Source organism: Chiloscyllium plagiosum, chromosome 11 (genome assembly GCF_004010195.1).
Source record: "Chiloscyllium plagiosum isolate BGI_BamShark_2017 chromosome 11, ASM401019v2, whole genome shotgun sequence".
In the NCBI taxonomy this organism is placed as follows: domain Eukaryota; kingdom Metazoa; phylum Chordata; class Chondrichthyes; order Orectolobiformes; family Hemiscylliidae; genus Chiloscyllium; species Chiloscyllium plagiosum.
The window spans coordinates 55,178,527-55,204,041 of record NC_057720.1 but is presented as its reverse complement, the minus strand read 5'-3'; the positions used below and the strand labels follow the sequence as shown (position 1 = coordinate 55,204,041).

Below are 25,515 nucleotides of genomic sequence, written 5' to 3'. Positions count from 1 at the left end.
CCTTCTTCACTATTTTATCTACTTGTGACTCCACTTTTAAGGAAATATGAACCTGCACTCCAAGGTCTCATTGTTCAGCAACACTCTGTACGACCTTACCATTTGCTGTGGTTCTGTTCGCCGAGCTGGAAGTTTTTGTTGCAAACGTTTCGTCCCCTGTCTAGGTGACATCCTCTGTGCTTGGGAGCCTCCTGTGAAGCGCTTCTGTGGTGTTTCCTCCGGCACTTATAGTGGCCTGTCCCTGCCGCTTCCGGTTGTCAGTTTCAGCTGTCCGCTGTAGTGGCCGGTATATTGGGTCCAGGTCTATGTGTTTGTTGATGGAGTTGATGGGGACGAAACGTTTGCAACAAAAACTTCCAGCTCGGCGAACAGAACCACAGCAACGAGCACCCGAGCTACAAATCTTCTCACAAACTTTGAACTTTACCATTTAAATGTATAAGTCCTGTCCTGATTTGCCTTTCCAAAATGCAGCATTTCAATATTTATCTAAATTAAGCTCCATCTGTCACTCCTCGGCCCATCTGATCAAGATTCCCTTACACTCTGGAGGTAGCCTTCTTCGCTGTCCACTACACCTCCAATTTTGGTGTCACCTGCAAAACCTACTAACTGTAACTCCTATGTTCACATCCAAATCATTTATATAAAAGACAAAAAGTAGTGGACCCAGCACTGATCCTTGTGGCAGTCCACTGGTCACAGGCCTCCAGTCTGAAAAGCAACCCTCCACCTTCTGTCTTCTACCTTCAAATCTGTTCTGTATCCAAATGGCTAGTTCTCTGCTTTCCATGTGATCCATCCTTGTTAACCAGTCTAGCATGAGGAACCTTGTCGAATACCTTACTGGAGTCCACCACTCTGCTCTCATTTATCCTCTTCATCATTTCTTCAAAAAAAAACTTAATCAAGTGAAACATAACTTCCCACGCACAAAGCCATGTTGACTATCCCCAATCAGTCCTTGCCTTTCCAAATACATGTAAATCCTGTCCTTCAGGATTCCCTCCAACAACTTACCCACCGCTCATGTTAGGCTCACGGACCAGTAGTTCCCCAGTTTTTACTTGCAGCCTCTCTTAAATGGCACATTAGTCACCCATACGCTTGGCTGTCAAATGATAAAAATATCTCTGTTAGGGGCATCGCAATTTTTTCCCTAGGTTCCCACAACGTCATAGAATCAGAGATGTACAGCACGGAAACAGACCCTTCGGTCAACTTGTCCACGCTGACCAAATATCCGGGGGAGATACTAAATGAGTATTTTGCATCAGTGTTTACTATGGAAAAGGACATGGAAGATATACAATGTGGGGAAGTAGATAGTGATATCTCGAAAAATGTCCATATTACAGAGGAGAAAGTACTGGATGTGTTGAAACACAAAAGTGGATAAATCCTCAGGACCTGATCAGGTGTACCCTTGAACTTTGGGAAGCGAGGGAACGGATTGCTGGGCTCCTTGCTGAGATATTTGTATCAGTCACAGGTGAGGTGCCCGAAGTCCTGGAGATTTATCTGCCATTAGGCGTTAAGACGTTCAGCCCCCTCCTCTTTTGTAATGCGGACTCTTTTCAAGACATCACTATTTATTTACAAGTTCCCAAGCTTCCATGTCTTTCTTCACTGTAAATACTGATGAGAATTACTTGTGATCTGCACGGAAACCTAATTTGACTATATCTGTAAATAATACATATTACCATATTGGATAAATGAAAACTATATTGCAAAGTCTGTCACCTACAAAATTAATAAGCAAAGAATATAAAATGTGTTCCACGGTTCATGTTTAATATTGAATTCAGTTTATAAGACTTTTAGTTTTAAGTTATATCAGGAAGGACAGGAACTCAAAAGGAACAGATTAACCAGATTGGGAATAATCAATGAGGAAGTGTTAATTTTTTCCACTTGGGCAGAAGAATGACAAACAGCAATGCTATCTTGATGTTAAAAGACAAAGAACTGTGGAAGAACAAAATAATTTTGGGTACTAATACTGTACACAGGGGTGTAGGAATATGCTTTGGGTGGAAATCAGGAATGCAGAAAGGGGAAAAAAAAGAAAAGTGGGTGGCACTGCTGCCTCACAGTGCCAGAGACCCGGGTTCAATTCCCACCTCAGGCGACTGTGTGGAGTTTGCACATTCTCCCTGTGTCTGCGTGGGTTTCCTCCCACAGTCCAAAAATGTGCAGGTTAGGTGAATTGGCCATGCTAAATTGCCCGTGCTAAATTGCCCGTAGTGTTTGATGAAGGGGTAAATGTAGGGGAATGGGAATGGGTTTGGGTGGGTTGCGCTTCAGCGAGTCGGTGTGAACTTGTTGGGCTGAAGGGCTGATTTCCATACTGTAAGTAATCTATCAATCAATATCCTATCCAAAATTTGTCCTTTGACATTGTGGGGGATTTAAAACTGCAAATCTGGAAAGAGATTCCTAGATGAGTTTACAGATTATAACCTAGATTAAAAAGAAAAAGGAATTGGTCAATTTTCTTGTTTCAAACAAAAAAGGAACGTATTGTCTCCGAGAGAATACATAGCTTCCAGCGAACAAGATAAAAATTTAGGAACATTCAATATGACTCCAGGAATCTGCTCAATCACCTATTCTCTTATGTTTTGAGTAAACAGATTTTCTGTAATATTTCATTTGCTTTTCTTAATCCATTTGGCCTACATGCTGAACAGTTCTTAAAGTAATATTCTGAATTCATGGACTTGGGAGTTTTATTGACTAAATCAAAGTAATACAAAATGTGAAATTATGCAACACGAGAATTCAATTAACGGAAAAGTTCACGCCAAGTCAAAATTTGACAGGTCAATTCACCAAACTATGTAGATGAACCAAACTTACTAAATATCACCTTTTTTAAAGTGTGATAACAGTTCATTTTTCTTTATGCTCTTTAACTGTCTAGATTCCACTATACTTAGATCATATACATTTTGGCAATTCATGCATCAACTGTGCCTGCATTGAACAGTTAATTAACTGCTCAAAGTGCAGCAATATCCAGAACTCTCCACTATAAAAATGTAATGTTTTAAGCACAATATTCTACAAACATAAATAAAAGGAACCGAAGCAGGTCAAGAAATATGACGACCATGGCTGATTGGATTGTGGCCTCGAGTATACTTTCCTGTCTAACACAGATGTCTTCTGACTCCTTTATTCAATCAAGCATCTATGTATGTCTTAAAAAAATATTTAATGAACCTGCCTCCACTACTCAAAAACCAAAAAGAACTGTGTATGCTATACAAAAATAGAAATTGCCGGAAAAGCTCAGCAGGTCTGCCAGTATCTGTGGAGAGAATATCAGAACTAATGTTTCAGGTCGAGTGACCGTTTTAGGGCTCCAAGGAAGAGTCACTCGACCCAAAACGTTAACTCTGATTTCTCTTCACGGATGCTAACAGACCCGCTGAGCTTTTCCAGCAATTTCTATTTTTGTCTCTGCCTCTACTGCTGTCTGCGGTAAAGAATTCCACTGACTCACAATCCTCAAATAAAATTTGAATTTGTTTTAAACGGGAGACCACATTTTTAACATGTCGCTCCATAGTCCTATATGGAATCTGAACATATCCCAAATGAAACAGCCACATTAGCATTCTTTACATAAGCCACCAGAATGTCTGTTCTACACATTATCAATCCATATCATCTCTCCATGCCCATCCATTGAACTGTTGTCATAGACATGCACAAACTCCTGCAGGGAACTTGATATTTGGTATCAACTATCATTGGTTTTCACTTCATTAGCCATTCAGGCTAGTACTGGCGTGAACCTTATCTTTTCATATGCTACTTTGTTTCCATCAAAACTGTTTTTGAACCTTCTACTTCTCAGTTTTGATACCTGGGCATATCAAAACTGTGGACACTTCATTCATGTTGCAATGTGAATTAGATATAAAGCCATATTGTTTAATCAAATAACATACCGAAATTTAGTGCAGTTTCAAATAACACCCAAAATCTCAAATTAACACACATTTCCTTTTTACAAAATACCACACCTTCACCACTTTTACCTAAAGCATTTGAAGCCAAACTTTTCATCTAAACTGTCAGCATAAATCAATAATGCCAGTGTATACATCAGTTTATTTCTGACTAACAAATATGCATGCAATAACATTAATAAGGATTAGCAGGAAGTATGTTGCACATATTGTAAGATCGTTGCATTCATAGACCAAATTCCTTCTGTTTTCAAGTCAACCTAAAGAGCAAATCATTTACTGCACAATCTATAAATGAAGTACAGTCCATAGGAAACAACCACATAGATAGTTTTAACATCTAGAGCAAAATAATCAGTTCATCGTAAAACTGATTCACAATCTTTTGCATAGAAATGAAATTTGGAACAAATAAAATAAGGAAAACTGAAAAATCAATTACAGAAAAATAATCCAAATACTTGAAGCAAAAAACAGATAAAAGACAAAACCGAGAAATTACCTATTCCCATCAGTTTAGATGAAATCCACATGTAAGAATACAAGTACACTGTACTCCGAAGTAATTCTGTGGATTATAAGCTTTCAGAAATGTCTATATAACCACTGTAAACTGCAATCGCTTATTCAGTTACAAGCTAGAATTACGATGAACCCTGCAAGGTATATACCTTCTAATCAGATATGCTTTCCACAGTAGATGCTCCAAGCAGTATGTATTGCTTGCAAATCCAACTCACTTATTAATTCCACAACATTGGTGCCGAAAACAGAAGTGAATACACAGATGTCTGGTATAATTCAAACTCATGACCAATAGAGTCAACCACCATCAGTTAACATTCATCCTAGTGCTGAAATCACCAAAAGGAAAAGCTATTTTATAAAGTTGTCTCAATTGAAATCTCCAGTGAGCAATCAGACCTCACATAAAATATAATAAAGCAGTCCACAGAAAATGGTATAACCCATTTCCATTCCAACAGCTAGTTACATTACTGATGCTGGAGGAGCAGCGTCTCGTCATCTAGTCCCACTCCGAGTCACAGCATGAAATATTTTCCCAGTTAATAAAATGATCAATTGAATACCTTAGCTACAACAGGTTTTAAACAAGAAAACGTGAGGACTGCAGATGATGGCGCTCAGAGTTGAGAATGTGGTGCTGGCAAAGCACAGCAGGTCAGGCAGCATCCGAGGAACATAGAACAGTACAGCACAGAACAGGCCCTTCAGCCCACGATGTTGTGCCGACCACTGATCCTCATGTATGCACCCTCAAATTTCTGTGACCATATGTATGTCAAGGAGTCTCTTAAATGTCCCCAATGACCCTGCCTCCACAACTGCTGCTGGCAACGCATTCCATGTTCTCACAACTCTCTGTGTAAAGAAATGTCTCCTCTCATTCTTCTAAACACCGAAAAGTATAGGCCAAACCTACACAACCTCCTTTTTAAATATTGCTTGCTAGTTTACCCATAACATATATTTTCTCCTTTTTTAAAAAATAATTTTTTTGTTCATTTTCAACATTTTCCCAATCCTTTGGCTTTCCACTAATCATCATGACATTGCATCTTTACCTTGCAATTTGATGCTATCTTTAAATTCCTTGGTTAATGATGATTCTTTGATCCCCTTCCTGGAATCCAACTTCCACATTGGGATATATCTTTATTACGAGTCAATAACTATAAATATCAGCCATTGCTCATTGATTGTCTTTCCTGCTAAACCTCTTTCTCAGTCCACTCCAGCCAGCTCTGCCTCATTCTTTTGAAACTGTCTTTCTTTAAGTTTAGGGTACTTATTTCTGACCCAACATATAAGGTTCTCAGGGAGCTTGACAGGGTAGGTGCAGAGAAGTGTTTTCCCTTGTGGGACAGTCTAGGGCCAGAGGGCATGATCTCAAACTAAGAGGTCACTCATTTAAGATGGAGATGAGGAGGAATCTCTTCTCAGAGGGTAGCAATTCTGTGGAATTCTGTACTACAGAGGGCTGTAGAGACTGAGTCGTTAAGTATGTTCAAAGCTGATATAGATGGATTTTTAATCAGAGAATCAAGAGTATGGGGAAAAGGCAGGGAAGTGGAGTGGAGGATTATTAGTTAAACCATGATCTCATCAAATTGCTGAGTAGACATGATGGGTTGAATGGCCTGTTTTTGCTCCGATGTCTTAATTTCTCTCCGTTTTGAACAATAAGTAAATCAGCTTCTTGTGAATAATGTGAGGAGCTGGGAGTCACAGCAGTGCAGATGCTAAACAGAAAAAGTCCCCCGTCTAAACACTGCAAAACATTGACACATGGTATTGTTTTGCTCCTGAAATATTTACTCAGTCCAGTGGAAGTTTTAGAACGTTATGCCATCGTCTTGTGGATTGCATAGAGAACAATATAATACAGGACCATATAAACCTTCCAATCGCTATGAATGAGTGGGTCAATACAGTTGAAAGGTTATTCCCCAAAACAGTGCAATTCTCGATGCTATTGGCTCGCACTGCTGGGTCAGAGGCGGGGCCAAGAGAAGGCAATTAACAAATATATTTTCTTGCGTGTGTGGGAGAGATATGATTCGGAGATGCCGGTGTTGGACTGGGGTGTACAAAGCTAAAAGAGATAGTTTGTCTAAGGTTTAAACGAACGCTGCAACAGATCCGGGAAAAGGAGTATTTTATATCTGACTTTCTAAGTTGTGATTGTTTTATTTTCCTCTCTCTCGGTTTCCCGGTTGATTGAAGGAGGAATAATAAAGCAGGCAGAGAGAGAGAGAGAGAGAAGGATGTTGTCTTGGGGGGAGTTGACCTCAGGGAGCGGACAGAATCCCTGTTCCCCGTCAGAGGAGATTCTCAAAGGAGAGAGGGTTCAACATGTTTGCAGCCGGGAAGGAGTCACTGTGTTTGTGTTGGAAAACGGGAAAGTTTATATCAGAGCCCGCGGATGGAAGCGAAATTCAAAACCTGGTGAGGAAATGGAAATATTACAATCCTGTCTATAATAGGAAGGAGAACTGTTTAAAATTAAATGATTATATATAGAACAAATAATTATGTATCAATTTAGACATAATGTAAAGTAAATAGTGTTCAGAGTCTATAGCTAACCACGTAATTGATATCTATTATTCATATTAAGTTCTTGTGAAGAATTGTGTGACAGTTGCTACAGTCTGATCATTTAAAACAAAGTTGTCACAGGAATTATATTTACCTTCACTTGGAGCCTGATCGGCCCTACTCTTTCTTTGTCCATTTTCTTATTCCTCACATAAGTGTAAAATGCCTTTGTGTTCTCCCTAATCCGTTCTGCCAAGCCTTTCTCGTGCCCCCTCCTGGCTCTCCTCAGACCATTTTTGAGCTCCTTCCTCGCCTGCCTGTAATCCTGTAGAGCTGAGCTTGACCCTAGCTTCCTCCACCTTATGTAAGCTTCCTTTTTCCTTTTGACGAGAAGCTCCACCTCTCTCGTCATCCAAGGTTCCTTTATCTTACCCCTTCTTGCCTGTCTCAGAGGGACATATTTATTCATCACTTGCAACAACTGTTCCTTAAACAGTCTCCACATGTCTATAGTGCCTTTACCATGAAACAACTGCTCCCAATACATGCTGCCTAACTCATGTCTAATGGCATCAGCGTTTCCTCTTCCCCAATTAAATATCCTCCCATTTTGCCTAATCCTCTCCTTCTCCATAGCAATGTAGAATGTGGGGCAGTTGTGGTCACTATCACCAAAATGCTCTCCTCCACAAGATCTGATACCTGCCCCGGCTCATTGCCGAGCACCAAGTCTAGAACGGCCTCTCCCCTCGTCGGCCTGTCAACGTACTGAGTTAGGAAACCCTCCTGAACACACCTTACAAAAACAGCTCCATTCAAATCTTCTGCTCGAAGGAGGTTCCAATCAATATTGGGAAAGTTAAAGTCACCCATTACAACAACCCTACTACCCTGATGAAGGGCTTATTGCCCGAAACGGCAATTCTCCTACTTCTCAGATGCTGCCTGACCTGCTGTGCTTTGCCAACACCACACTCGACTTTAAACAACAAGACCTAATCAAGTTTCTTAATAAACACATTGGTTAAGTCCAGTTTTGCTAAATTAATGGAGATGCAACAGTGTTTATCACTCTACCCCAAAAACACACATTCTGCAGCGTGAAAATAATGCTTTCTCTGCAGAGATTGGTTTCCTGAAAAACCAAAAACACTTTGGTAAATGGGTTATTCCTGAAAGTAAGGAGTGTATGGAGCATGGAATGTTCTAGAGTCTGTCCCTCTGATAGGTTAGCATGTGGGCAAATTACTTATCTCACACTATTGTGTCCAAAATTCAAAAATAAATCAATTAGTCTCACCCTGAACTCTACAAGGGTGGTGATTTTTCAGAAATGAGTGACCTGCGGAACTTGTTCTTAGCAATCTCTTCACAGTTCAAACAACAGCCCCAACAGGATACAACAAAGCATGTAGTTTTCAATCATATACTATACAAGAAGCCTTGTTGAAAGAAATCTCCAGAATCCACAATGAGCTTTCAATGCCCAAAAATCAAAACTCCACATATTTCCATAAAACTTGAAATAAACCCATTTCCCACGGTCCTCCAATATTCAAGTGTCCCAAGTAATATTAAATATAATGCAACTTCAAAAAATCCACATTCAGGCATTTGCAAAAGTGAATATACAGCATATAATAGTGCATACAGAAGGAAAAGTACACAGAATACCATATATTTTATTTGACACTTTACCAAGAATAAACAAATACCATTAGTTTGTTTCCGTAGCATACTCTGGTCTTTACAATCTAGGAATTCTGAGTTCAACTTGTATTATGAATTTGTGTACACAATTTAGACTGGCATTTAGATGCAATACGAGTGTGCATCACATTAAATTGCAAATTATGAGTCTTCAAACAAGGTCCCACTTGTCTTCCAACTGGGCGCAAAATATCTAATGGCATTTTTCAAACAACAATAGTTTTCACAGTATCCTAGCATTCAAAGGGACGTAAGCAAAAGAGAATTTTCAAGAGGAAGGGTCAATAGTGAATTTCAAGAGAGGTGTCTAGATAGTACAATGGATATTCAATATCTTGTACTTCTATAATATTTCAGGTGAAAAAAAGTTCCAGAATATTTACAAATAAATACAAAAAATAGAGAGGTTATGCATCAGATATACACAACACTGCAGTGTATTGTTGAACTCCTTATTTAAAAGAACGCAAATATATTGGAAACAATTCAAAGGAGGATCATTAAATTACCATCCGAAATAAGGGGGTCATCTTAGGAGGAAGGGTGTGACAGGTTAGGCTTGTATTTGCTGGAGTTTAAAAGTATAAGCAGCAGCTTAACTGAAACATACAAGGCCAAAGGCTGTTGGCAGAGTCTTGCTAGATCACCCATTAAGACAGAGGCAAGGTGAGTTTATTTTCCCAGATCATGAATCTTTGGAACTTTCTTCATCAAAAGATAGTGGAAGAGGAGCATGTTAAATGCAGAGATATATAAATGCTTGATCAGCTAAGGGGTGAAAGGTTATTTGGGCTAGGCAAAATATAGTAATCAGATCAGCAATGAACACACTAAATGGGGAACAGCCTTGAGGTGTCAAGTGCTCTACTTCTGCTCCTAATACAGAGGAACCTTGATTATCCGAATATCGGATTATCCAGCAAGATCCCGATGCTTGGCTAAACTATGTTATCCAGCATTCGATTACCTGATCGAAATGCTTCCTGCTCATGTCCTTTGGATTACTGAGGTTTCTCTGTACTTTCATAATACAAGAAATACAAATGAAAAAAAAAGCTAAAAAGAGTAATGTCTAATAACAAACAATTTGGTTAAAGAGGTGGGTTTTGAGTAGTTTAAAAAAAAAAGTGTACAGACAGACAGCAGTTTAGGGAGAGAATTATAGAACCTCGCGGGCTAGTCAGATGACGGTACAGCTACTAATGGTCAGGTTTGCGTTTGGGTAAGAGGGTGCAAAGTATAGGCCAGACTCTGAGTAACAGTTTTCAGGATTGTTAAGCACATGTTGGTAAGAGAGGTCATATCAACAGCAATGCATACAATATTGTTTTCTAGAGCAGTATATTGAAGCAGCAACTAGGGAATGGATTATTTTAGACATGGAATAAGAATTGGCTCAATCAAACTTTTGCAAAGGAACCTCAGATAAGAGGAACCAAACTATGTAGGAATTTTTCTAAATTTGAAAACTATGCAGTTTAATCCAAAACTAGGAGTCTCAAATCTGAACAAAGGAAACTTTGAAAGTATAAGGGCCAATGTCCCAGATACAGCCTCAACATGCCTGGGCATGCCCTGATCCACCAGTATACTGTCAGTAGGGAGCTGCCCTGGAAATCCTCAACATTAGGTCTGAACTTTATGAAAGCTCAAGGTGTCAGGTCAAACATAGGAAAGAAAATCTCTTGCTGACAAAACACCTACCAACACACAACTGATGAATCAATACCTCTCCATTTTGAACGTCAATTGGAGGAAGCAGGAAGGTAGTGACAAAGGGACAGAATGTGGAGAACTTCAAATGTCCATCACCAGAACTGGCTCAGCAACACCAATGACCTAGTTAGTGGAATCCTAAAAGACAAATTGCTAGATTGGTTCTTTCACCACCTGCCACAGACACAACAAGAGGGAAAAATCTATTTGACTTTGCCTCACCAAATCAACCTATTGCAGATGCCTTTGTTCATGACAATATTGAAAGAAGTGACCACAGCACAGTTGTTGCAGAGAAGTTGTCTTCACATACAGGATGGCATCCATCATGATGTGTGACACTACCATTAAGTAGGACAGACTCAGAACAGATCTAGCAACTTAAACTGGGCATTAATGAGGTTATGTTAGCCTGCAGCAGGAGAATGGTGTTCAATTCTAATCTGTAACCTAATGATACAACATAACCCCAACTCTACCATTACCATCAAGCCTGGATGCCAATGCCGATTCAAAAGAGGAACACTCAAGCATACCTAAAAATTAGATGTCAAGCTGGTAACACTACAAAGGATGGCTTTCAAGTCAAACAGCGGAAGCAACATATTTAATCATAGAATCCTTAGTGCAGAAAGAGGCCATTCAGCCCATCAAGACTGCACAGACTCAGAGCATCTCATCCAAACCCAGACTCCTACCTGATAGCCATATCGCCAGATTTAATGTAACTAAGCCACCTAGCCTACACATCCTTGTCCACCATGAACACTTTAGCATGGTCAACCTAACCTGCACACCTTTGGACTATGGGAGGAAACCAGAACACTTGGCTAAAAACCATATAAAGTCTACATGGACAGTCACCAGAGGCTGGAATTGAACCCAGGTCCCTGGCACTGTGTGGCAGCAGTTCTAACCACTGAGCCGCCCTCACTGCAGCACAATTCTACAGCTAAAAGACCAGATTTCACAATGCTCTGCAATCCTGCCACACCTACTTACAAATACTGAGCAATTAAACATCCAAAAGGAGTGGACAGCACAAATATTGCCACCTGCTAGCAATAAGATGTACCCACAACATCAGTGCAAAAAACAATGCTGATGCACAGAGATGGGTACAAATGGTTGGTTCATCTTGGCCTCCTCCTGAAGTTCCCAACATCATAGACTAATCTTTAGTAAATGTGATTAAAACCATGTGGAATCAATAAATGGCTGAAGACAATGAATACTGCAAAGTATTAACATTCAGGTAATAGTACTAAAGACTTGCACTTCAGAAGTAGCCACACTTCCAGCCAAGCTATTCCAGTACAGTTACTTGCACCTATCTGGCAATTTGTTAAATTGCCCACAAAAAACAGGATGAAACCAATTTGGTCAGCTGTCACCAAATCAATCTATTCTGACATCAACAATGTGATGGAAAGAGTAGTTAACAAGTGTATTGGAAGCGCTGTACACGGAGATATCGGGCCTTGTACCTTGCAGACAGAAAATATATGCAACGCACCTGTTTCAATTCAACAAAATACGTGACAGCTATTTTCTGGTTCATTTTCAAGCCAAAGCCTGGATCAGAGTCAGAGTCAATCTGCCTGGCTTAAAACTTAAACAAAACATTTTTGTTAACTGCTAGTCATCATTCACCCCCACATTCCCCATATCTCAGATTAAGAGGTAAGCGCTTTAGGCTTCTATTAGAGTCCACTTACAAACGGATCAGCACTTGCTTTTCATGCAACAGGAATAAAGATGTACAGCATGGAAACAGACCCTTCGGTCCAACTCATCCATGCTGACCAGATATCCTAACCTAATCTAGTCCTACCTGCCAGCACCTTGCCCATATCCCACCAAACCATTCCTATTCATATACCCATCCAAATGCCTCTTACATGTTGCAATTGTACCAGCCTCCACCACTTCCTCTGGCAGCTCATTCCATGCACGTACCACCCTCTGCTTGGAAAAGTTGCCCCTTAGGTCTCTTTTATATCTTTCCCCTCTCACTCTAAACCTATGCCCTCTAGATCTGGACTCCCCGACCCCAGGGAAAAGACTCTATAAACCTCTATAAGGTCACCTCTCAAATTGATATTCATGCAAACTGTCATGAAGATCAGGAAAAGCTTCAACAAAATGACTTTTTGCAACAACACTTAAGCTCTGTCCTACCAAATCTTCCAAATCTCATGTCAAAAATATATGAATATCATTGTTAATAAGTCATTGAAAGTTCGCATGCAGATGTAGCAAGCAATTGCAGACAGGCAAAACATACATGTAAATTTTGTAACTTTCCTTTGTCAAGGGTACATTTGTGTGATGTTACTATATTGGAACAGTTATTGCTTAGTAGAAAAATAACCTATTATTCTGTCAAGTTTTTGCAATAGAGTTATTTCAATTTCTTTTTGCTTTTGTTGTATTTTAACTATAACAAATGAATAAAGTGTGTTTTGCTTCAAATCTGTTAGTTTGACCAATTGAATTGCACTTTACACTTACCTTTAAAATATGAAAAGTTAGGGTCTAGATTATCTTCAGAATATATTTTGAGGGGTTTGGCCTAGTCCATAACATACTCATGTTTAGAAGAACAATAGGTGATCTCACAAACTCAAAGGCAGAGACAAGGTTAGTACAGAAAGATTGCTTGCTTTGACTGGTAATCCACAATCAGGGGGCAGAGTCTCAGAATAAGGGAGAAGCATTAGGATCAAGGTGAAGAGGAAATTCCTCACTCAAAGTATAGCAAATCCATGGAATCTCTACTTCACAGGGCTGTGGAAGCGGAGTTCTGGAGTATGTTCATGACAGAACAACAGACTGAAATAATGACATCAAGGAACATGAAGATAATGTGGTAAATGACATTAACGTATATAATCAGCTATGACCTAGAAGAGCAGAGCTGGCTGAATGGTCTAGTCCTGCTCCTACGTTTGCAACATCAAAACAATCACCCACAAATAAAAAAAAGTCATGGATGATAAGAACCTTGTTCACAAGTTTGCAACAGACTGGAGAATATGGAGAGGAGATAGCGATTATTGATTATTATTCAAAACTCAGCCCAAAAAAGGGGAGATGATGGTTACCTGAAAACTGCAGAGGTAGATGGTAGTATACACTTAAGGCAGCTGAAGAGTAAAACATGTAAGTCAGAATGAAGACATTCCACAAAGCTTCATCCAGGTTGGTTCTCAACTTTTCTGTCTCTGTCACAAAAGCGGCAGTGATTAGCACTGCTGTCTCATCCTCCCTGCCTGACAGGTACATAATTATCAAGGACACTCAATAGTTGCCCCTTGAACAAGTTCCACATATCATTTCCAACTTTTCTGTCTCTGTCACAAAAGCGGCAGTGATTAGCACTGCTGTCTCACTGGGTTTGATTCCGTACAATGAGCAAATACAGCACACTAAGTGAAAAGTAAATTGCTGTTTCACCTAGGAGTGGTGTTTGGAATTTTGAACAATGAGAAAGGAGGGGTAAATGGGCAGGTGTTGAATCTCTTCTATTTGCATGACAAGGTGTGGGAACAGGAGGGGATAAGGTGAGTAACTAAAGAATGAACCAGGGTGTTGTGGAGGGAACAGTCACTTTGAAATGCTGAAAAAGGGAGAAGACAGAAGCTGTGTTTGGTGATAGCAGCATGCTTCAGTTGGTAGAAATGATAGAGGATGATCTACTTAATGGAGGTTAGTGGGTGGAAACAAAGAGAGAGAGAACCCATTAAGGTTCAAGCAGAGAGGCAAAAGTGAGGTTGGATGAATGTACAGTCAACGGCTTTCAGAAATGCTGGACGAATTCTTCACAGTTACCAAAGGTTGGAATCGAACCCAGTTAAACAGCAGTACTAACCAAATAGCCACTGTGCTGCTTCTGTGACAGAGACAGAAAAAATGGAAGTACAAAATGAATAGCAACTAATTCCCCAAAACAAAGACAGAAATGTCAAGAGGAGGAGGGAGGAATCAGATCGAGCACTTGAGGGTAAGGAGGGCAGAAGCTGGAAACAAAGTGAAGAATATTTTTCATCTTGGGGCAAGATGACAAAACTGCACTAATGCAGTCATCATGTTCCAGAAACAAAAGAGCAGAGAGGTAAGGGTTGGACTGGAACGAAGAATGCTTTGTACATCCCATTAAATGGTGAGAAAATTAGCAAGGTTGAGGGGAACTATTTTAATTTTTTTTAAAAAAATGCACTCGTGGGACTTGGATGTCACTGGCTGCCCAGTATTTATTGCCCATCCTTAATCACTCTTAAGACATTAGTAGTGAGCTGCCTTCGTGAACTGCTGCAGGTAGAACCACAGTGCCCTTTAGGGAGGGAATTCTAGGATATTAACAAAGTGATACAATGAAGGAACAGCAATATATTTCCAAGTCAAGACAGTGAATAGCTTGGAGAGAAACTTGCTGTTGATGACCTGCTCTTGTAGCCATTGTATTAAAATGACGAGTCCTGTTGAGTTCTGGCCAATCAATCGTAATGATTATATTGAATGGCGGTGCAGGCTCGAAGGGCTGAATGGCCTACTCCTGCACCTATTGTCTATTGTAATGGTGAAATTGGGGGTCTCATGAGGGTAAATACCATTGAATGTCAAAGGGCAGTGTTTAGGTGGTCTCTCATTGGACAGTCGTTGCCTGACAGTTGTGTGGTGAGAATGTTACTTGCCACTTGTCAGCTCAAGCCAAGTTGTTGTCCAGATCTCATTGAATTTGAAAAGAGACAGCTTCAGAATCTGAAGAGTCATAAATGGTTACAAACATCACAATCGCTGGCAAACATCCCCACTTCTGATCCGATGAAGGAGTGAAGGTCACAGATGAAGCAGCTGAAGATGGTTCGGCCGAGGACACTACCGAGAAACTCCTGCAGAGATGTCGTGAAGCCGAGGTGGCTGACTTCCATCAATCACAACTACCTTCCCATTTGCCAGGTATGACTCCAACCAGTGGAGGGTTTTCCCCCAGATTCCCACTGATTCCAGTCTTCTTCAGGCTCCTTGATGCACACTGTTGAAAGCACCCTTTAACATCAAAGGCTGTCAAATTTTAACTAAGGCTGCAATGGGAGCAGGGACTGAACTGTCTTTGTGGGACCCAAACTGGGCATGTGGTTGGGTTGTTGCTAAGCAGGTGCTGTTTGATAGCACCTTCCATCACTTTACTAATGATTAAAAGTAGAGTGATAGGGAAGTTCAACACTGATGTGATCTAGGATCCAGAGGCACAGTGATGCCATCTCAGCTTAGCAGCTACAGCCCTTCCTGAAACATATCAGATGTAAGTATCAATGTCTCTATTATGTCATTTCCTGCACTGTCCTTCACAGAGTCAGAGATGTACAGCATGGAAACAGACCCTTCGGTCCAACCCATCCATGCCGACCAGATATCCCAACCCAATCTAGTTCCACATGCCAGCACCCGGCCCATATCCCTCCAAACCTTCCTATTCATATACCCATCCAAATGCCTCTGAAATATTGCAATTGTACCAGCCTCCACCTCTTCCTCTGGCAGCTCATTCCATACCCGTACCACCCTATGTGTGAAAACATTGCCCCTTAGGTCTCTTTTATATTTTTCCCCTCTCACCCTAAACCTATGCCCTCTTGTTCTGGACTCCCCCAACCCAAGGAAAAAGACTTTACCTATTTACCCGATCCATGCCCCTCAATTTTGTAAACATCTATAAGATCACCCCTCAGCCTCCGACGCTCCAGGGAAAATATCCTATCTACCTGCGACTCCACTTTCAAGGAGTTATGAACCTGCACTCCAAGGTCTCTTTGTTCAGCAACACTCCCTAGGACCTTACCATTAAGTGTATAAGTCCTGCTAAGATTTGCTTTCCCAAAATGTAACACCTCGCATTTATTTGAATTAAACTCCATCTGCCACTTCTCAGCCCATTGGCCCATCTGCTGTTGTTCCTGTTGTAATCTGAGGTAACCCTCTGCGCTGTCCACTACACCTCCAATTTTGGTGTCATCTGCAAACTTATCTCTTATGCTCACATCCAAATCATTTATATAAGTGACGAAAAGTAGTGGACCCAGCACCGATCCTTTTGGTACTCCACTGGTCACAGGCCTCCAGTCTGAAAAACAACCCTCCACCACCATCCTCTGTCTTCTACCTTTGAGCTAGTTCTGATTCCAAATGGCTAGTTCTCCCTGTATTCCGTGAAGTCTAACCTTGCTAACCAGTCTCCCGTGGGGAACCTTGTCGAAAGCCTTACTGACGCAAGCTGAAATGAAGTCACTAGCAGAATCCAAACTGTGCAGATCATTTCTTTGAAGTGCTGACTTATAACACTGTCGATGTCCCCTTCTTTCAGTGAGGAAAAATGATTGGCTGGATTGGATTTGTCCTGTAAACAAAACAGGACATACTCGGGCAATTTTTCACATCATTGGGTAGAAGCCAGTAATGTGGGTTGTAATGGCACAGCTTGGCAAGGGGAGCAGCACGTTCTGGAGCACATATCTTCAGTACTATTGCCGCAATGTTGTCAGGGCCTATAGCCCTTACAATGTCCAGTGGCCTCCAACCATTTTTTGTAAGAACAAGAACAAATGAAATGCAAGAACAAATTCTGTCAGGTAGAGGGGGCTGCTGGTAAACAGAGACTGGTTAGGTCTTTGTTCCAGGAAAAACAGCACTCTAAAACAATCTTGATTTAGTACGATGGATAGGGGGAACTCCAATCTTTCATCACAAAGTCTCATTTTCAAACTACTTCAATCAGAAAAGTAGCTCACCTTATTTACAATACTCCTCGCTTTTACTAAGTACAATGAAAAACGCAGAGCTGAGCCCTTGCGTGTAAATATTAAGGTAAGAAAAATTCACAACACCAGTTATAGTCCAACAGGTTTATTTGAAAACACAAGCTTTCGGAGCCTTACAGCTTCTTCAGGCTTCAAAAGCTTGTGTTTTCAAATAAACCTGTTGGATTATTAACCTGGTGTCATGTGATTTTTGACCTTGTCCAACCCAGTCCAACATTGGCACCTCTACATTGTAAATATTAAGTATCATGATATCCTCTCAAATAGCAGAGTGCATTTCGTAGCATAACACTGCCAATATCCCTCCAATCTCAACAAAGACACATATCAGAACACACCGTCAAATGATAGGTCCATGATATGGAACTATAAACTATCAGAAAATTGCCTCGCAAAGCAAATCATGGTAAATGCTGAATTCTGATTTACTGACACATGTTTTCAAGATCCTTACTTAAAATACCTTGAAGTGAGGGGAGATGTACATATTAAATTTGGTGGCATGCAAGAGATATATTAATGACAAAATGTGTCAAAGTGCCAAGGAGAATTTAAATAAAAAGATGTGCCCACTCTAAGGCTTCTTTTCCATGCTTCTGAGCAAGTGCATGCCAGAACATTCGCTTCCTGAACTGGGACACATTTAAAGGCTACATAAGGTACTTTTAGATAGAAGAGCGAATCAAGATGCACAGGAGGCTAGAATTTGAGGAACACAGTTCCCAGAGAATTGCAGAAGGTCAGACAGACAGGTTAGGCCATAGCTATAGAGAAACTTAAAAGGATGAGAATTTTAAAATTTGAGACATGATGAGCTGGACTTTATGGTACTTATGATAAAGGCAGAGATCTTAATACGCTCAAGTTTACGAAGGGTAAGATGGAAAGCATTAAAATACAAGAATCTCGAGGTAACAAAAGCATGGACAAGACAAACCTAAATGAAAGAAAGATGGTTAAAATGTTGATGAGGTAGGACTTAAAAGTATTTCTCTAAAGCCTGTGTATCAAAAATAATTGGTTAGTCTGTGTCAATAACTGAATGACACCTGAATGTTTTGAGAGGTCTCTTATCCCAGGTGCTCAGCAGGCATCATCTGGAAAAGACCCTTCCCTCACGCAGAGAACACTAGGTGATTGAAAAATGACAAAACATAGTCAGTGGCTGTAAGAGCATGATTTTACAACATCCCAGTTCTTTCAAATTTATTTTCTAAATCAACAAGACAACCTCTGATGGAAGGAAGTGTACATTTTTGTTATATTATGATGCAAAAACCAATGCTTACTAAAAACATTTGTTGCAGCCCTGTTTTATATCACTGAGTCAACTATTTGGTAGCATGGGCACACTTGCAAACACCAGATGCTCAAATTACTTTCAGGAAAGAAATTGTGTGGCAGGACATCAAGTCTAAACACTGAAATAAAGCAGAGTCATTGACTATTTATACTGGTGTTTACTGAACTAAGTTTATAAAGAAGCTCTGCACGATAAAAGATAGAATTGCCTCTGGGGATTCCACTATTCTCATGTTTGGGAGAGGAAAATACAAAGCCATGTGTGCGCTACATCACACAGAGGCAACACCCAACTGTCATGCATTTTACAATACCATTTTGCAACTGGCTTCTCAATTTTAATAATTACTACCACATCTTCACAAAGCACTATCGTTGCATCCAGGATAATTTTAAATATTAAAAATATTTACAAATAACTAATTACTTTTATTCCTGTTGCTATTTTCATAATAATTAGCATCAATAACACATTGGAGGGAACTGACAAACTATGCAATTTTTTAGCTATTTCAAAACTTGGAAATAAATTAAAGTTAAAATGTAACACCCCAAAGGTCAAATGCAAATTGTATACATGATTGTTTGACTGCTCTAGAAATGGCACCCTGAGATAATGTGCACTTTGATTATTAATGCTGTTGTATGTGCAAGTGAGAGAATGAGTGAGGAAAAAGAATATTTTAGTATTTGATTTGTAAGGAAACTAGTATAATCATTTTAAACATCTATAAAATATTCTTATAATATTCATACTGGGGTCTAACAAACAAGTTGATCACTACTATGCTATGACTGTTAAAACATTAATTGCATAACATACTACATGTATACAATATATTGAAATAAAGCAGACAATACTCAAATATTTCTACAATAAAATCAAAATATTTTGCCTATCCATAATCAATCTGAACATAAACAGCATCATTTTGATTCTACAACTAAATTCGCATGTCTTTGTCCAGAATTAGCATAATTCACAATCTATAATGCCGTAAAATCAAACAAACAATTAACTCCGAACCGAACATCCATTTAAAATATATCACAAGAACAAATAGATTTCGATTGTCATTTATAGTTGTTTTGATCCTAATGTAACACAAATTAAAACTGTACACGTCAAAATGAACAAATGATAGACAAAATTTGGTTCCATTACGAACAATCGAAAACTAATGTAGCAAAGTCAGGCCAGACATGGTGAGTTTCAGTCCCAGATAGAGGTTTCTTTCTGCGATTTATTGTTGGGGGTGGGAAAGTAACAACATTCAGAGGGAAGAAATAGGAACCGTCGTCGCCCATTCGGCCCGAGGAGTCTGCTGCGACTTCACCATGTTGAAGTATTAGATGTGGAAAAAAAAACCTTTCTTTTCCCCCAAAAAATATGATTGGCACCTTTTGTAATAAAGCTAGACCACGAAAGTGGAATTGCGAATATTTAGTGTAATATACGTAGTGTTAACTCATCAATAATTAAACTTAATCCAGAACAAAAAAGGTTCTACTGAGCTGCAAAGTCAACCGAAATGAAAAGAAGGAGTTATTTACGAAGTTAGCAGTCAGGCTGAGGCTGCTGTTCCTCCCCCAGCCGCAGCCTCAGCTGCTATTCCCGGGGAGACGCGCCGTCTCAGCTCCAAACGTTACAACACACTCCCACTGTTTGTCTTTACAGACTCGCCCAAAATTATTTATTTTCTAGGTGTGGAAAATAATATAAACCGACCTTAAACGTGTGACCGTCTCCGCCGGCTACCTCCGACCCTCAAGTCCGCTGCCGTGTCCTTCACTTTTGATTTTCTTCTTTAAACCCCGTTTCCAGCCGCTGATCGACACCGCTGACCCTTCACCTCCTTCCCAGCCTCGCTCCCAACAGGTCGCTGAGACTGCCGGGATAGCTGACAGGTCCTCCGGCAGGCTCGCCCTCGCTCGACCAGGAGAAAGGAAGCGTTGTTGCAAGTTGCGCCCTCTGGAGGAAATATTAGTATTGGAACCCAGGGTTTGGAGCAACTGAGAATATTTAAATACTGTATTAATCTCTGCCTCCAGTCACACGTTTCATACAAGGCCAGAAGCCCTGTGATTTTTTTTGTCTTTTTTTATTTCATAATATACTTTATTCATGCAAAAATATCGTTATACAGACTGTCACAATTGCAGTTCGGCCCTGTACAGTAGTATGTTAAGGAAATAAACAAACGTTAAAGTTTGACTCTATCCGAACAAACCAAAGGCATTTCTTACTTGAGCAAGACTATATCTACATGTATTTGAGTCATCAGAAGGGTCTGATAACCCTTTAACTCAGACCTCAGACAGTGGGCCTTGGCAGCAGCTGCCCCAAGCTTTAGCACATTCCTCAGCACGTAGTCCTTGACTTTGGAATGGGCCAGTCTGCAACATTCGGTCAGGTTCAACTTTGTCCTGGAAGACCTGAAAGCTTTGGGCACACCAGAGAACATCTTTCACCGAGTTGATGGTCCTCCAGGCTCAGTTGATGTTTGTTTCAGTGTTTCAGTTCTCAGAGAACAGATCATAGAGTGCAGAGACCTGCGTCGCGGACCTGCTCAGGACAAACCTCGAAAAAAAACTTCATCTTTCTCCAGACTTCCTTTGCAAGGGAACATTACAGAAAGATGTGCAGGTCAGGTGAATTGGCCATGATAAATTGCCCACAGTGTTAGGTGCATTAGTCAGGGGTAAATATAGGGTAGGGGGATGGGTTTGTGTTGGTTTCTCTTCGGAGGGGCGGTGTGGACTTGTTGGGCCGAAGGGCCTGTTTCCACACTGTACAGAATCTAATCAAAAAAAGAGATATGTGGCAGTCTCAACCTACAGCACTGTTTTTAATTTAGGATTTCCTGTATCTGTAACATTCTTTATGTCAATTAGTGAATAAGTAATTGGAAATAGGAACACTATTATACTTATATTGTCACCCTTTCCAATGTTAAAGGAAAGATCTCTGGCCATTATAGGTGAATTCCACACTATCTAGACAACTGAGCCAATAAAAAACACTGAAATGACTCCGTTTAAAGTAGACAGGCAGAGACTGGAAGAACCCAGCAAACCAGACAGCATCAGGAGGTACAGAAGTCAATGTTTCGGGTGTAACCCTTCCTCCGGACTGGGGGTAGGTGTAGGGGGAATCTGCAGATAAAGGCGAAGGTGGGGGCAGGGTGGTGAAGTGGGGATAGGTGAAGACAGGTAGAGGTGCAACCTGGTTGGTCAATGAGTGGAATGAATCCGGTTTGTGGCAGGGAGGAGTGAAAGGGAGGAGGAGGGCCTGAGAAGGGAGTCGGGGGATGGGAAGGGAGGTTATTTGAAATTGCAGAACTCAACGTTGAGTCCTCTGGGCTGTAGGCTGCTCAGGCGGAAGATGAGGTGTTGTTCCAATTTGCAGTATGAAATTGGAGTGAATCAGAACAATAGATCAAAGAGACAGGATAACATTGTTAATCTGACAAAAATCTTCCGCCCGACTAGCTGAGACTTTTCAGCATTTTTTGTTCCAAGAATGACATCATAAATAGGCAGGTAAACGATCCAAGCTGATTGTTGATGTCCATAATGCTAGTAATTCCACGTTGCACCTATTCACATGAAAATGATCTATCACAAACACACTTGGAATTGAGTTAAATAGAGGCAACCTCACTTATATTGCAAAATTCAAAAATAGACACCTTATGTCACCTCAACCATTCAGTTCCTCGTTGAAAAACTAAACAACTGCAAGTTGTTTTCATATCCATACCTGTAGACAGTAAGAATTGCTAGACAATGATCAGGAATAACCACTTCATTGAATGCTGCATAACGTAAGTGCTAAACTAAATTCAAGTGGCCATATTACTGCCTTGATAGATCAAATTTAGGACATTTATGTTCTGTATAACACAGTTTTAAATTTGCAGTGTATAACAATTCATCCATTGATGAATATTTTTACCCAGCAGAGACTAGCTGTTTCTAAACAGACCATGGATCAAACATCGAACTCTGCATGCCATGCAGCATGCTGAAAAATGCATTTACCAACTGAACCAACAACAAAGAATGGCTAAGTTCTGAAGTTCTGCAAACAGCAAATGAGTTTCCCTTAGTATTTTAATATCTAAGATCACATTTGCTATTTCTGTAAAACAAACTCACTGTTTATCACAAATGTCAAAATTCCCTATGTAGAGTTTAATTGGATAACATTTAAATAACAAAGTAGGAACTTTATTAATACAGTTTTTAACATGTACTGACATCATGGTGCACCAAACACACATAAAACTGAACTATCTTTTGCACTAAACATTAATTCAATATAATTTCTTCTGAATCATTGGGGTGTGAAATGAAACTGAAACTGCTTTACGCACAGCTTTCCCTTGAAACATTTTTCTTCTATTCCTACCTGGTCTCAGACAGACCTTATTATTTCTCACTGCTGTTGTGCTTCAATTCTCTTTGGCAATTTCTCTCTTGGTACCCAGTGAAGAAACAGAATTAGTATAAAAAAGTAAATGAGGCTTCAGAAAAGATTTACAAGAATGTTGCCAGGGTTGGAGGGTTTGAGCTATAAGGAGAGGCTGAATAAGCTGGGGCTGTTTTCCCTGGAGCATCGAAGGCTGAGTGCTGACCTTATAGCGGTTTGTAAAATTATGAGGGGCATGGATAGGGTAAATAGACAAGGCCTTTTCCCTGGAGTGGTAGAATCCAGAACTAGAGGATATAGGGTTAAGGTGAAAGGGGAAAGATTTAAAAGGAGCATTTTTTTCACGCAAAGAGTAGTGCATGTATGGAATGTGCTGCCAGCGGAAGTGGTGGAGCATGGAAAATTGCAACTTTTTTTTAGATTAGATTAGATTAGATTCCCTACAGTGTGTTTTAAAAGGTATCTGAATGGTTATATGAATAAGAAGGGTATAGAGGGATATCGGCCAAGTTCTGGCAAATGGGACTCGATTAATTTAGGATACCTGGTCAGCGTGGATGGAGTTGGACAGAATGGTCTGTTTCCGTGCTGACCTTTTCTATGACTCTGTCCTGGCCTCAACCCCCATGCACCTCTTTTTCAGTCACGCTCTGCTTACCACTGAGGAAGAGCAGCTGAGACCCTCAGAGTAAGCACCATCAAGGCATTCACCCCCCCTCCCTCTATCAGTGCAAAGACTTCTACCTTAATGGATATTGTATCTAAAATAGACTTGAGGTCACAGTCAGATAAACACCACATTGCCAATGGCTGGTGGGTGAAAAGGATGAAATAGTTGAGCTTTCTGAGAGAGCACTGTTGGAAATCAGGACTCTGTTGAATCCTAATGAGCTTGTGATGTGGTCATTTGTGATCTGATGGAGATGCAGAGACAATCAATGGAGCATCTGCCAGCAGTGCTAGAGATCTGTGCAGACTGCAATGAAGAGCAGAGAGATTGCCTACATTCTGTCTGTTGTCATGGCTCCAGCATACAAACTCATGGCTGCCTGTATGGACTAGATGTTGACCAAATTCAGCAGAGTAGTGAGTATCTGCTAAATATGCAGTTGGTGCTAAGCAAGAGAAGGTCTTGACATTCCACCAGGTTCCCCATCCACTCAAGGAATGAACAAATTACCATTTTATTTCTGTTTTTTTTTAATTTAATTTGGGGTTGTGGGTATTGCTGGCTGACCAGCACTTATTGTCCAATCCTAGTTGCCCTTGAGAAGGTGGTGGTGATTGTATCAAAAGGAGGAGGTGTGACTGACAGACAGACAATCAAGATGTCTCTCTCAGGACACTCCAAAGGTCTGTTGCCCCACAACCTTCTGCCAGGAACCCAAACACATCTATCAGCTCAGTCCAAGGACAATGTGCTTGCACCCATGATGAGACCTCCAGCAGGCCAAAGTCCCCTATGTTCAGGACCACCACAGCATGACCACCAACTCATCCATGGCAAGGTGGAAGCCAGCACAGCTGTGACTGCCAGGGGAGCACACAAATGTAGTGGTTGAAACAAAAGTTGAAAGATTATTGACTGCATTTTGGGTGTGAACATTCTGTATTTCTATGTAAATAAATGCACCATATGTTGCAACATCATTTGGTCTCATGCAATATATACCTTTAATACTTTTGCATTCCCTTCTAGAATGTCTTGAGGGTCCATGATTACCTTAGATGCTCCAATGCTCTTAAAGTGCAGGGTTGCAAATATCACTGACACTCTCATGTACAAATATCAACTGGGAATTGTGTTGCAACAGTCAATAAGCAAAATGTGGCCCCAATGCATCTTGGTGACAGAGGTATATTCCTTACAAACTGGTTTGTTTTGTTTTGATTTGATTTGATTTATTATTGTCACATGTACCAAGATGCAGTGAAAAATATTGTTTTGCATACTAAACAGACAAATCATACCTTACATAAGTTCATCAGGCAGAATAGAGCAGAATGCAAAATATAGTGTTACAAATTCAGAGAAGATGCAGAGAAAGATCAACTCTGATATGTGAGTCAGTTCATAAATCTGATAACAGTGGGGAAGAAGCTGTTCTTAAATCTGTTGCTACACATTTTCCAACTTCTGTATCTTCTGTCCAATGGATGAGGGTGGAATAGATAACAACTGGAGTGGGAGGGGTCTTTGATTATGTTGGCTACTTTCCCAAGGCAGTGGGAAATGTAGACAGAGTCAATCGAAGAAAGGCTATTTTTTGTGATGGACTGTGCTGTGTTCACAACTGTCTGTAATTTCTTGCAGTCTTGGTCTGTGTCTTAAAGCACATGTTAGCCCACAGACTCCATCCAGATGCTACAGTCATCAACTGAATGGGATTTTATTGGTGTAATGTAAAGGAAACATAGAAAATTACAATGTATGACAGGCAGAGCAACTCAAAGTTGTACTTGTTGAGATCATACCTAGAGT

General features: G+C 40.3%; 1 protein-coding gene across 3 annotated transcripts in view; it reads right to left on the bottom strand.

Annotated features, from left to right (window-relative positions):
* LOC122554407 (guanine nucleotide-binding protein G(I)/G(S)/G(O) subunit gamma-12) overlaps positions 1 to 20,542 on the bottom strand; it is a 114,128-nt gene extending 93,586 nt beyond the window's left edge. Inside the window, exons 1-2 of one of the 3 annotated variants that reach the window (XM_043699384.1) lie at positions 20,328 to 20,539; positions 1,021 to 1,111 (exon numbers count right to left, since the gene is read on the bottom strand). The gene's annotated coding sequence lies outside the window, so the exon portion shown is untranslated. Of the gene's footprint in view, positions 1 to 1,020; positions 1,112 to 20,327 lie in introns of all 3 variants that reach the window. The other 2 variants (XM_043699386.1, XM_043699383.1) reach the window with 2 other exon arrangements.
* Positions 20,543 to 25,515: the final 4,973 nt, after the last annotated feature.